Source organism: Triturus cristatus, chromosome 12 (genome assembly GCF_964204655.1).
Source record: "Triturus cristatus chromosome 12, aTriCri1.1, whole genome shotgun sequence".
NCBI lineage: Eukaryota > Metazoa > Chordata > Amphibia > Caudata > Salamandridae > Triturus > Triturus cristatus.
Genome location: NC_140595.1, coordinates 659,932,483 through 659,945,316, shown reverse-complemented (window position 1 = coordinate 659,945,316; position 12,834 = coordinate 659,932,483). Strand labels below are relative to the sequence as shown.

Sequence of the window (12,834 nt, the reverse complement as noted above, 5' to 3'; positions counted from 1 at the left end):
TATGTTATAGGACAATTATAGAATCTATTCCGTTTGGACTGTATTTTTAATAGTCATGATAACATGCTAGCATGTGAGTCGATCTTGCACAGTGAATGATGGAGCAGTGTCTGTCATCTACTTGGTCAGCTGTAGATGGCTCACCTGGGGAGATGTGAAAAGAGAGAGCTCCAGTGGTGCAATCGGTTAGCGCGCGGTACTTATACAGCAGTACTTGCACTGAGCCATGCCGAGGTTGTGAGTTCGAGCCTCACCTGGAGCAGCCGTGTTGTTTTTCATAAACCATTTCACAAAAAGTAAAGTTTAAACTCAGAGTATGGACGGCCCTTGCTAGAGAGTCTTTACTTCTTATAGGATCTACGTGTCCTACTCCTCTGGGTGCCAAATATCACATATCCTCCGCGATGCTCAGTTTAAACATTCCATGATGTGCCATCTTGCATTTCATGCAAACACCACATCAGTGCATTTAAAAATACATTTGTAGAATAATAAATATGATGAAAACAGTGTTCTCACATGATAACCATAAACTGAAGAGCTGCAAAAAATGCTGTATCAGCTACTTACAATAAAAGGTGACTCGAAAAAACTAGCAAAAGAAGAGCATCATCATATTAAAGGTTCTATTCACCATCTTGAGTTGCACCATAGCAGCTTATGGTGCTTTTCTGCTCAGAGTGTGCCTCCAATCCCACATTCATTTTTAATTTCTTTGCAGTTTAAAAAACAACAATTACTGCTCGAAGTTCACTTTTCAAAACCATTCAACCTATTAAATGTATTTCTCTAACCTATGAATGTGGTCCATGTTCACTTTTCCTCATCTTCATCTCGATACTCCTTTCCCAGAAACCAGGTTCACTTCTTCATTCAACCCACCCATCCAAAGTCACCAAATCTTTGAAGCAAGTCTGCCTATTCTCCCTTTCTCTCTATGTACAAGATACCTTGTATCATTTGAATGGACAGCAGGAGAGAAGGATATTTATGGTGAGTGGGGGTGGGGTTTTGAGGAGTAACCTCATTTGCCTAAGAGCCGGGGTATCTGGGAAAAAAAGTATTTTATGGGGGAAGACTTTCACATCTCCTTGGTGAAATTTGTAGGGCCTTATAACATCCTTTCTGTGGATGCAGATTCAGTCGGAACAGAGGTCCTAGTCCTCGCTCTGCCTTTCAAAGGAACTGTAAATATGCATGGCTTATTTGGCTTTGCCCGGCAGGGCTTGCCCGCCAGGGTGAGAATGGCGTTTGTCAGGCGTTCGTCAGGCGATCGGAAGGGGTGAGGCAATAATTTATAATTCAATGATCTTCATGATATTTTCTTGATAATATGAAAGCAGGAAAGGGAAGCTTGGCAATAAGCAATCCTAAAGCAAGGTGTGACTCCAGGGAAGAATGACTTGAAAACAACATACAGAAAGACTCATGTAAAAAGGCCCTGATGAGGCTTGAACTCATGACCCCTGGTTTACAAGACCAGTGCTCTGCCACTGAGCTACAAGGCCAGTCTGCACGCAAGATGTAAATTGCAACATGTATTCTTACTGAGGTATGAATATATCTATGATTTTGAGACTCTGTATGGAAACGTAGTTGCATATGAATGTCCACGTGCGCGCACACATTGAAGACCATGCTTAAGGCACTTTTTTTGGAAGTATGAAAAACTACATTTTCATATGAGAAAATAAGAGTTTTCGCATTCAAGACCATACCGATAGCTCTAGTTAGTATGTCTGCAATCAGTGACATATAGAGAACCCACTTATTAGAAGTGATCTGTCTCTGTGGGGCAGACATATGTTAACAGTCATTCATTTGAGACGGCCTAAACTTTAGGAGTAAGAGCTGCTTTCTTATCAATCTATTTATCCAAACTGGTTAATAAGCCAGGAGTGAGTGAAAGGCAATCCTCTGGAAACTCCATGAAAGATCTAATTTCTATTACGCACAAAATACTTCACTTTATTTGACATATTTGTTAAAATGGAACAGTCAGATGATCCCATCTAGCGGATCCTGGCTCTGTCTTGAAAGAGAGTGTAATTATACTACAAGAAATGCTGGCCATCAAAAGAGACTCTGATGGCTTTCCGACGAAGGTGGGATTCAAACCCACGCGTGCAGAGCACAATGGATTAGCAGTCCTTCGCCTTAACCACTCGGCCACCTCGTCTGCCCTACAGCCCCATCTGAAACCTTGCTTCACAAAAGGTACTGAAGTGTCAATATACTGTACCAAAAAAGAAAAAAACAGCTGAGGCAAGATCTCACATTCCACGTCTTCCCCCAATCAGGGACCTACATTTCATTTTTGGTAAATTCTTACTATGTGCTAATTACAAATATTCATAAGATTCCCCTAGACTTTGTCAGAACTGTCAAGATATAATTCTATGGGGTTTTGAATTGACAGAGCATATGTTATAGGACAATTATAGAATCTATTCCGTTTGGACTGTATTTTTAATAGTCATGATAACATGCTAGCATGTGAGTCGATCTTGCACAGTGAATGATGGAGCAGTGTCTGTCATCTACTTGGTCTGCTGTAGATGGCTCACCTGGGGAGATGTGAAAAGAGAGAGCTCCAGTGGCGCAATCGGTTAACGCGCGGTACTTATACAGCAGTACTTGCACTGAGCCATGCCGAGGTTGTGAGTTCGAGCCTCACCTGGAGCAGCCGTGTTGTTTTTCATAAACCATTTCACAAAAAGTAAAGTTTAAACTCAGAGTATGGACGGCCCTTGCTATAGAGTCTTTACTTCTTATAGGATCTACGTGTCCTACTCCTCTGGGTGCCAAATATCACATATCCTCCGCGATGCTCAGTTTAAACATTCCATGATGTGCCATCTTGCATTTCATGCAAACACCACATCAGTGCATTTAAAAATACATTTGTAGAATAATAAATATGATGAAAACAGTGTTCTCACATGATAACCATAAACTGAAGAGCTGCAAAAAATGCTGTATCAGCTACTTACAATAAAAGGTGACTCGAAAAAACTAGCAAAAGAAGAGCATCATCATATTAAAGGTTCTATTCACCATCTTGAGTTGCACCATAGCAGCTTATGGTGCTTTTCTGCTCAGAGTGTGCCTCCAATCCCACATTCATTTTTAATTTCTTTGCAGTTTAAAAAACAACAATTACTGCTCGAAGTTCACTTTTCAAAACCATTCAACCTATTAAATGTATTTCTCTAACCTATGAATGTGGTCCAAGTTCACTTTTCCTCATCTTCATCTCGATACTCCTTTCCCAGAAACCAGGTTCACTTCTTCATTCAACCCACCCATCCAAAGTCACCAAATCTTTGAAGCAAATCTGACTATTCTCCCTTTCTCTCTATGTACAAGATACCTTGTATCATTTGAATGGACAGCAGGAGAGAAGGATATTTATGGTGAGTGGGGGTGGGGTTTTGAGGAGTAACCTCATTTGCCTAAGAGCCGGGGTATCTGGGAAAAAAAGTATTTTATGGGGGAAGACTTTCACATCTCCTTGGTGAAATTTGTAGGGCCTTATAACATCCTTTCTGTGGATGCAGATTCAGTCGGAACAGAGGTCCTAGTCCTCGCTCTGCCTTTCAAAGGAACTGTAAATATGCATGGCTTATTTGGCTTTGCCCGGCAGGGCTTGCCCGGCAGGGTGAGAATGGCGTTTGTCAGGCGTTCGTCAGGCGATCGGAAGGGGTGAGGCAATAATTTATAATTCAATGATCTTCATGATATTTTCTTGATAATATGAAAGCAGGAAAGGGAAGCTTGGCAATAAGCAATCCTAAAGCAAGGTGTGACTCCAGGGAAGAATGACTTGAAAACAACATACAGAAAGACTCATGTAAAAAGGCCCAGATGAGGCTTGAACTCATGACCCCTGGTTTACAAGACCAGTGCTCTGCCACTGAGCTACAAGGCCAGTCTGCACGCAGGATGTAAATTGCAACATGTATTCTTACTGAGGTATGAATATATCTATGATTTTGAGACTCTGTATGGAAACGTAGTTGCATATGAATGTCCACGTGCGCGCACACATTGAAGACCATGCTTAAGGCACTTTTTTTGGAAGTATGAAAAACTACATTTTCATATGAGAAAATAAGAGTTTTCGCATTCAAGACCATACCGATAGCTCTAGTTAGTATGTCTGCAATCAGTGACATATAGAGAACCCACTTATTAGAAGTGATCTGTCTCTGTGGGGCAGACATATGTTAACAGTCATTCATTTGAGAATGCCTAAACTTTAGGAGTAAGAGCTGCTTTCTTATCAATCTATTTATCCAAACTGGTTAATAAGCCAGGAGTGAGTGAAAGGCAATCCTCTGGAAACTCCATGAAAGATCTAATTTCTATTACGCACAAAATACTTCACTTTATTTGACATATTTGTTAAAATGGAACAGTCAGATGATCCCATCTAGCGGATCCTGGCTCTGTCTTGAAAGAGAGTGTAATTATACTACAAGAAATGCTGGCCATCAAAAGAGACTCTGATGGCTTTCCGACGAAGGTGGGATTCGAACCCACGCGTGCAGAGCACAATGGATTAGCAGTCCATCGCCTTAACCACTCGGCCACCTCGTCTGCCCTACAGCCCCATCTGAAACCTTGCTTCACAAAAGGTACTGAAGTGTCAATATACTGTACCTAAAAAAGAAAAAAACAGCTGAGGCAAGATCTCACATTCCACGTCTTCCCCCAATCAGGGACCTACATTTCATTTTTGGGAAATTCTTACTATGTGCTAATTACAAATATTCATAAGATTCCCCGAGACTTTGTCAGAACTGTCAAGATATAATTCTATGGGGTTTTGAATAGACAGAGCATATGTTATAGGACAATTATAGAATCTATTCCGTTTGGACTGTATTTTTAATAGTCATGATAACATGCTAGCATGTGAGTCGATCTTGCACAGTGAATGATGGAGCAGTGTCTGTCATCTACTTGGTCAGCTGTAGATGGCTCACCTGGGGAGATGTGAAAAGAGAGAGCTCCAGTGGTGCAATCAGTTAGCGCGCGGTACTTATACAGCAGTACTTGCACTGAGCCATGCCGAGGTTGTGAGTTCGAGCCTCACCTGGAGCAGCCGTGTTGTTTTTCATAAACCATTTCACAAAAAGTAAAGTTTAAACTCAGAGTATGGACGGCCCTTGCTAGAGAGTCTTTACTTCTTATAGGATCTACGTGTCCTACTCCTCTGGGTGCCAAATATCACATATCCTCCGCGATGCTCAGTTTAAACATTCCATGATGTGCCATCTTGCATTTCATAAAAACACCACATCAGTGCATTTAAAAATACATTTGTAGAATAATAAATATGATGAAAACAGTGTTCTCACATGATAACCATAAACTGAAGAGCTGCAAAAAATGCTGTATCAGCTACTTACAATAAAAGGTGACTCGAAAAAACTAGCAAAAGAAGAGCATCATCATATTAAAGGTTCTATTCACCATCTTGAGTTGCACCATAGCAGCTTATGGTGCTTTTCTGCTCAGAGTGTGCCTCCAATCCCACATTCATTTTTAATTTCTTTGCAGTTTAAAAAACAACAATTACTGCTCGAAGTTCACTTTTCAAAACCATTCAACCTATTAAATGTATTTCTCTAACCTATGAATGTGGTCCATGTTCACTTTTCCTCATCTTCATCTCGATACTCCTTTCCCAGAAACCAGGTTCACTTCTTCATTCAACCCACCCATCCAAGGTCACCAAATCTTTGAAGCAAGTCTGCCTATTCTCCCTTTCTCTCTATGTACAAGATACCTTGTATCATTTGAATGGACAGCAGGAGAGAAGGATATTTATGGTGAGTGGGGGTGGGGTTTTGAGGAGTAACCTCATTTGCCTAAGAGCCGGGGTATCTGGGAAAAAAAGTATTTTATGGGGGAAGACTTTCACATCTCCTTGGTGAAATTTGTAGGGCCTTATAACATCCTTTCTGTGGATGCAGATTCAGTCGGAACAGAGGTCCTAGTCCTCGCTCTGCCTTTCAAAGGAACTGTAAATATGCATGGCTTATTTGGCTTTGCCCGGCAGGGCTTGCCCGGCAGGGTGAGAATTGCGTTTGTCAGGCGTTCGTCAGGCGATCGGAAGGGGTGAGGCAATAATTTATAATTCAATGATCTTCATGATATTTTCTTGATAATATGAAAGCAGGAAAGGGAAGCTTGGCAATAAGCAATCCTAAAGCAAGGTGTGACTCCAGGGAAGAATGACTTGAAAACAACATACAGAAAGACTCATGTAAAAAGGCCCTGATGAGGCTTGAACTCATGACCCCTGGTTTACAAGACCAGTGCTCTGCCACTGAGCTACAAGGCCAGTCTGCACGCAGGATGTAAATTGCAACATGTATTCTTACTGAGGTATGAATATATCTATGATTTTGAGACTCTGTATGGAAACGTAGTTGCATATGAATGTCCACGTGCGCGCACACATTGAAGACCATGCTTAAGGCACTTTTTTTGGAAGTATGAAAAACTACATTTTCATATGAGAAAATAAGAGTTTTCGCATTCAAGACCATACCGATAGCTCTAGTTAGTATGTCTGCAATCAGTGACATATAGAGAACCCACTTATTAGAAGTGATCTGTCTCTGTGGGGCAGACATATGTTAACAGTCATTCATTTGAGACGGCCTAAACTTTAGGAGTAAGAGCTGCTTTCTTATCAATCTATTTATCCAAACTGGTTAATAAGCCAGGAGTGAGTGAAAGGCAATCCTCTGGAAACTCCATGAAAGATCTAATTTCTATTACGCACAAAATACTTCACTTTATTTGACATATTTGTTAAAATGGAACAGTCAGATGATCCCATCTAGCGGATCCTGGCTCTGTCTTGAAAGAGAGTGTAATTATACTACAAGAAATGCTGGCCATCAAAAGAGACTCTGATGGCTTTCCGACGAAGGTGGGATTCGAACCCACGCGTGCAGAGCACAATGGATTAGCAGTCCATCGCCTTAACCACTCGGCCACCTCGTCTGCCCTACAGCCCCATCTGAAACCTTGCTTCACAAAAGGTACTGAAGTGTCAATATACTGTACCTAAAAAAGAAAAAAACAGCTGAGGCAAGATCTCACATTCCACGTCTTCCCCCAATCAGGGACCTACATTTCATTTTTGGGAAATTCTTACTATGGCTAATTACAAATATTCATAAGATTCCCCTAGACTTTGTCAGAACTGTCAAGATATAATTCTATGGGGTTTTGAATAGACAGAGCATATGTTATAGGACAATTATAGAATCTATTCCGTTTGGACTGTATTTTTAATAGTCATGATAACATGCTAGCATGTGAGTCGATCTTGCACAGTGAATGATGGAGCAGTGTCTGTCATCTACTTGGTCAGCTGTAGATGGCTCACCTGGGGAGATGTGAAAAGAGAGAGCTCCAGTGGCGCAATCGGTTAGCGCGCGGTACTTATACAGCAGTACTTGCACTGAGCCATGCCGAGGTTGTGAGTTCGAGCCTCACCTGGAGCAGCCGTGTTGTTTTTCATAAACCATTTCACAAAAAGTAAAGTTTAAACTCAGAGTATGGACGGCCCTTGCTAGAGAGTCTTTACTTCTTATAGGATCTACGTGTCCTACTCCTCTGGGTGCCAAATATCACATATCCTCCGCGATGCTCAGTTTAAACATTCCATGATGTGCCATCTTGCATTTCATGCAAACACCACATCAGTGCATTTAAAAATACATTTGTAGAATAATAAATATGATGAAAACAGTGTTCTCACATGATAACCATAAACTGAAGAGCTGCAAAAAATGCTGTATCAGCTACTTACAATAAAAGGTGACTCGAAAAAACTAGCAAAAGAAGAGCATCATCATATTAAAGGTTCTATTCACCATCTTGAGTTGCACCATAGCAGCTTATGGTGCTTTTCTGCTCAGAGTGTGCCTCCAATCCCACATTCATTTTTAATTTCTTTGCAGTTTAAAAAACAACAATTACTGCTCGAAGTTCACTTTTCAAAACCATTCAACCTATTAAATGTATTTCTCTAACCTATGAATGTGGTCCATGTTCACTTTTCCTCATCTTCATCTCGATACTCCTTTCCCAGAAACCAGGTTCACTTCTTCATTCAACCCACCCATCCAAAGTCATCAAATCTTTGAAGCAAGTCTGCCTATTCTCCCTTTCTCTCTACGTACAAGATACCTTGTATCATTTGAATGGACAGCAGGAGAGAAGGATATTTATGGTGAGTGGGGGTGGGGTTTTGAGGAGTAACCTCATTTGCCTAAGAGCCGGGGTATCTGGGAAAAAAAGTATTTTATTGGGGAAGACTTTCACATCTCCTTGGTGAAATTTGTAGGGCCTTATAACATCCTTTCTGTGGATGCAGATTCAGTCGGAACAGAGGTCCTAGTCCTCGCTCTGCCTTTCAAAGGAACTGTAAATATGCATGGCTTATTTGCTTTGCCCGGCAGGGTGAGAATGACGTTTGTCAGGCGTTCGTCAGGCGATCGGAAGGGGTGAGGCAATCATTTATAATTCAATGATCTTCATGATATTTTCTTGATAATATGAAAGCAGGAAAGGGAAGCTTGGCAATAAGCAATCCTAAAGCAAGGTGTGACTCCAGGGAAGAATGACTTGAAAACAACATACAGAAAGACTCATGTAAAAAGGCCCTGATGAGGCTTGAACTCATGACCCCTGGTTTACAAGACCAGTGCTCTGCCACTGAGCTACAAGGCCAGTCTGCACGCAGGATGTAAATTGCAACATGTATTCTTACTGAGGTATGAATATATCTATGATTTTGAGACTCTATATGGAAACGTAGTTGCATATGAATGTCCACGTGCGCGCACACATTGAAGACCATGCTTAAGGCACTTTTTTTGGAAGTATGAAAAACTACATTTTCATATGAGAAAATAAGAGTTTTCGCATTCAAGACCATACCGATAGCTCTAGTTAGTATGTCTGCAATCAGTGACATATAGAGAACCCACTTATTAGAAGTGATCTGTCTCTGTGGGGCAGACATATGTTAACAGTCATTCATTTGAGAATGCCTAAACTTTAGGAGTAAGAGCTGCTTTCTTATCAATCTATTTATCCAAACTGGTTAATAAGCCAGGAGTGAGTGAAAGGCAATCCTCTGGAAACTCCATGAAAGATCTAATTTCTATTACGCACAAAATACTTCACTTTATTTGACATATTTGTTAAAATGGAACAGTCAGATGATCCCATCTAGCGGATCCTGGCTCTGTCTTGAAAGAGAGTGTAATTATACTACAAGAAATGCTGGCCATCAAAAGAGACTCTGATGGCTTTCCGACGAAGGTGGGATTCGAACCCACGCGTGCAGAGCACAATGGATTAGCAGTCCATCGCCTTAACCACTCAGCCACCTCGTCTGCCCTACAGCCCCATCTGAAACCTTGCTTCACAAAAGGTACTGAAGTGTCAATATACTGTACCTAAAAAAGAAAAAAACAGCTGAGGCAAGATCTCACATTCCACGTCTTCCCCCAATCAGGGACCTACATTTCATTTTTGGGAAATTCTTACTATGTGCTAATTACAAATATTCATAAGATTCCCCGAGACTTTGTCAGAACTGTCAAGATATAATTCTATGGGGTTTTCAATAGACAGAGCATATGTTATAGGACAATTATAGAATCTATTCCGTTTGGACTGTATTTTTAATAGTCATGATAACATGCTAGCATGTGAGTCGATCTTGCACAGTGAATGATGGAGCAGTGTCTGTCATCTACTTGGTCAGCTGTAGATGGCTCACCTGGGGAGATGTGAAAAGAGAGAGCTCCAGTGGTGCAATCGGTTAGCGCGCGGTACTTATACAGCAGTACTTGCACTGAGCCATGCCGAGGTTGTGAGTTCGAGCCTCACCTGGAGCAGCCGTGTTGTTTTTCATAAACCATTTCACAAAAAGTAAAGTTTAAACTCAGAGTATGGACGGCCCTTGCTAGAGAGTCTTTACTTCTTATAGGATCTACGTGTCCTACTCCTCTGGGTGCCAAATATCACATATCCTCCGCGATGCTCAGTTTAAACATTCCATGATGTGCCATCTTGCATTTCATGCAAACACCACATCAGTGCATTTAAAAATACATTTGTAGAATAATAAATATGATGAAAACAGTGTTCTCACATGATAACCATAAACTGAAGAGCTGCAAAAAATGCTGTATCAGCTACTTACAATAAAAGGTGACTCGAAAAAACTAGCAAAAGAAGAGCATCATCATATTAAAGGTTCTATTCACCATCTTGAGTTGCACCATAGCAGCTTATGGTGCTTTTCTGCTCAGAGTGTGCCTCCAATCCCACATTCATTTTTAATTTCTTTGCAGTTTAAAAAACAACAATTACTGCTCGAAGTTCACTTTTCAAAACCATTCAACCTATTAAATGTATTTCTCTAACCTATGAATGTGGTCCATGTTCACTTTTCCTCATCTTCATCTCGATACTCCTTTCCCAGAAACCAGGTTCACTTCTTCATTCAACCCACCCATCCAAAGTCACCAAATCTTTGAAGCAAGTCTGCCTATTCTCCCTTTCTCTCTATGTACAAGATACCTTGTATCATTTGAATGGACAGCAGGAGAGAAGGATATTTATGGTGAGTGGGGGTGGGGTTTTGAGGAGTAACCTCATTTGCCTAAGAGCCGGGGTATCTGGGAAAAAAAGTATTTTATGGGGGAAGACTTTCACATCTCCTTGGTGAAATTTGTAGGGCCTTATAACATCCTTTCTGTGGATGCAGATTCAGTCGGAACAGAGGTCCTAGTCCTCGCTCTGCCTTTCAAAGGAACTGTAAATATGCATGGCTTATTTGGCTTTGCCCGGCAGGGCTTGCCCGCCAGGGTGAGAATGGCGTTTGTCAGGCGTTCGTCAGGCGATCGGAAGGGGTGAGGCAATAATTTATAATTCAATGATCTTCATGATATTTTCTTGATAATATGAAAGCAGGAAAGGGAAGCTTGGCAATAAGCAATCCTAAAGCAAGGTGTGACTCCAGGGAAGAATGACTTGAAAACAACATACAGAAAGACTCATGTAAAAAGGCCCTGATGAGGCTTGAACTCATGACCCCTGGTTTACAAGACCAGTGCTCTGCCACTGAGCTACAAGGCCAGTCTGCAAGCAGGATGTAAATTGCAACATGTATTCTTACTGAGGTATGAATATATCTATGATTTTGAGACTCTGTATGGAAACGTAGTTGCATATGAATGTCCACGTGCGCGCACACATTGAAGACCATGCTTAAGGCACTTTTTTTGGAAGTATGAAAAACTACATTTTCATATGAGAAAATAAGAGTTTTCGCATTCAAGACCATACCGATAGCTCTAGTTAGTATGTCTGCAATCAGTGACATATAGAGAACCCACTTATTAGAAGTGATCTGTCTCTGTGGGGCAGACATATGTTAACAGTCATTCATTTGAGAATGCCTAAACTTTAGGAGTAAGAGCTGCTTTCTTATCAATCTATTTATCCAAACTGGTTAATAAGCCAGGAGTGAGTGAAAGGCAATCCTCTGGAAACTCCATGAAAGATCTAATTTCTATTACGCACAAAATACTTCACTTTATTTGACATATTTGTTAAAATGGAACAGTCAGATGATCCCATCTAGCGGATCCTGGCTCTGTCTTGAAAGAGAGTGTAATTATACTACAAGAAATGCTGGCCATCAAAAGAGACTCTGATGGCTTTCCGACGAAGGTGGGATTCGAACCCACGCGTGCAGAGCACTATGGATTAGCAGTCCATCGCCTTAACCACTCGGCCACCTCGTCTGCCCTACAGCCCCATCTGAAACCTTGCTTCACAAAAGGTACTGAAGTGTCAATATACTGTACCTAAAAAAGAAAAAAACAGCTGAGGCAAGATCTCACATTCCACGTCTTCCCCCAATCAGGGACCTACATTTCATTTTTGGGAAATTCTTACTATGTGCTAATTACAAATATTCATAAGATTCCCCGAGACTTTGTCAGAACTGTCAAGATATAATTCTATGGGGTTTTGAATAGACAGAGCATATGTTATAGGACAATTATAGAATCTATTCCGTTTGGACTGTATTTTTAATAGTCATGATAACATGCTAGCATGTGAGTCGATCTTGCACAGTGAATGATGGAGCAGTGTCTGTCATCTACTTGGTCAGCTGTAGATGGCTCACCTGGGGAGATGTGAAAAGAGAGAGCTCCAGTGGTGCAATCGGTTAGCGCGCGGTACTTATACAGCAGTACTTGCACTGAGCCATGCCGAGGTTGTGAGTTTGAGCCTCACCTGGAGCAGCCGTGTTGTTTTTCATAAACCATTTCACAAAAAGTAAAGTTTAAACTCAGAGTATGGACGGCCCTTGCTAGAGAGTCTTTACTTCTTATAGGATCTACGTGTCCTACTCCTCTGGGTGCCAAATATCACATATCCTCCGCGATGCTCAGTTTAAACATTCCATGATGTGCCATCTTGCATTTCATGCAAACACCACATCAGTGCATTTAAAAATACATTTGTAGAATAATAAATATGATGAAAACAGTGTTCTCACATGATAACCATAAACTGAAGAGCTGCAAAAAATGCTGTATCAGCTACTTACAATAAAAGGTGACTCGAAAAAACTAGCAAAAGAAGAGCATCATCATATTAAAGGTTCTATTCACCATCTTGAGTTGCACCATAGCAGCTTATGGTGCTTTTCTGCTCAGAGTGTGCCTCCAATCCCACATTCATTTTTAATTTCTTTGCAGTTTAAAAAAC

The 12,834-nt window shown here is 41.0% G+C and overlaps 11 non-coding genes across 11 annotated transcripts; 4 read left to right on the top strand and 7 right to left on the bottom strand.

The window, feature by feature from the left end:
- Positions 1-167: 167 nt before the first annotated feature.
- TRNAI-UAU (transfer RNA isoleucine (anticodon UAU)) lies at positions 168-262 on the top strand. Its single transcript has 2 exons — positions 168-205; positions 227-262. It is a non-coding gene; the product is annotated as a tRNA-Ile (tRNA).
- Positions 263-1,436: 1,174 nt separating this feature from the next.
- TRNAT-UGU (transfer RNA threonine (anticodon UGU)) lies at positions 1,437-1,508 on the bottom strand. The gene has a single exon. It is a non-coding gene; the product is annotated as a tRNA-Thr (tRNA).
- A 1,082-nt stretch (positions 1,509-2,590) lies between these two features.
- On the top strand, positions 2,591-2,685 carry TRNAI-UAU (transfer RNA isoleucine (anticodon UAU)). Its single transcript has 2 exons — positions 2,591-2,628; positions 2,650-2,685. It is a non-coding gene; the product is annotated as a tRNA-Ile (tRNA).
- A 1,835-nt stretch (positions 2,686-4,520) lies between these two features.
- Positions 4,521-4,602, bottom strand: TRNAS-GCU (transfer RNA serine (anticodon GCU)). Its single transcript has one exon. It is a non-coding gene; the product is annotated as a tRNA-Ser (tRNA).
- A 1,681-nt stretch (positions 4,603-6,283) lies between these two features.
- On the bottom strand, positions 6,284-6,355 carry TRNAT-UGU (transfer RNA threonine (anticodon UGU)). The gene has a single exon. It is a non-coding gene; the product is annotated as a tRNA-Thr (tRNA).
- A 589-nt stretch (positions 6,356-6,944) lies between these two features.
- On the bottom strand, positions 6,945-7,026 carry TRNAS-GCU (transfer RNA serine (anticodon GCU)). The gene has a single exon. It is a non-coding gene; the product is annotated as a tRNA-Ser (tRNA).
- Positions 7,027-7,437: 411 nt separating this feature from the next.
- Positions 7,438-7,532, top strand: TRNAI-UAU (transfer RNA isoleucine (anticodon UAU)). The gene is made up of 2 exons: positions 7,438-7,475; positions 7,497-7,532. It is a non-coding gene; the product is annotated as a tRNA-Ile (tRNA).
- A 1,159-nt stretch (positions 7,533-8,691) lies between these two features.
- On the bottom strand, positions 8,692-8,763 carry TRNAT-UGU (transfer RNA threonine (anticodon UGU)). The gene has a single exon. It is a non-coding gene; the product is annotated as a tRNA-Thr (tRNA).
- A 1,083-nt stretch (positions 8,764-9,846) lies between these two features.
- Positions 9,847-9,941, top strand: TRNAI-UAU (transfer RNA isoleucine (anticodon UAU)). Its single transcript has 2 exons — positions 9,847-9,884; positions 9,906-9,941. It is a non-coding gene; the product is annotated as a tRNA-Ile (tRNA).
- A 1,174-nt stretch (positions 9,942-11,115) lies between these two features.
- On the bottom strand, positions 11,116-11,187 carry TRNAT-UGU (transfer RNA threonine (anticodon UGU)). Its single transcript has one exon. It is a non-coding gene; the product is annotated as a tRNA-Thr (tRNA).
- Positions 11,188-11,776: 589 nt separating this feature from the next.
- TRNAS-GCU (transfer RNA serine (anticodon GCU)) lies at positions 11,777-11,858 on the bottom strand. The gene has a single exon. It is a non-coding gene; the product is annotated as a tRNA-Ser (tRNA).
- Positions 11,859-12,834: the final 976 nt, after the last annotated feature.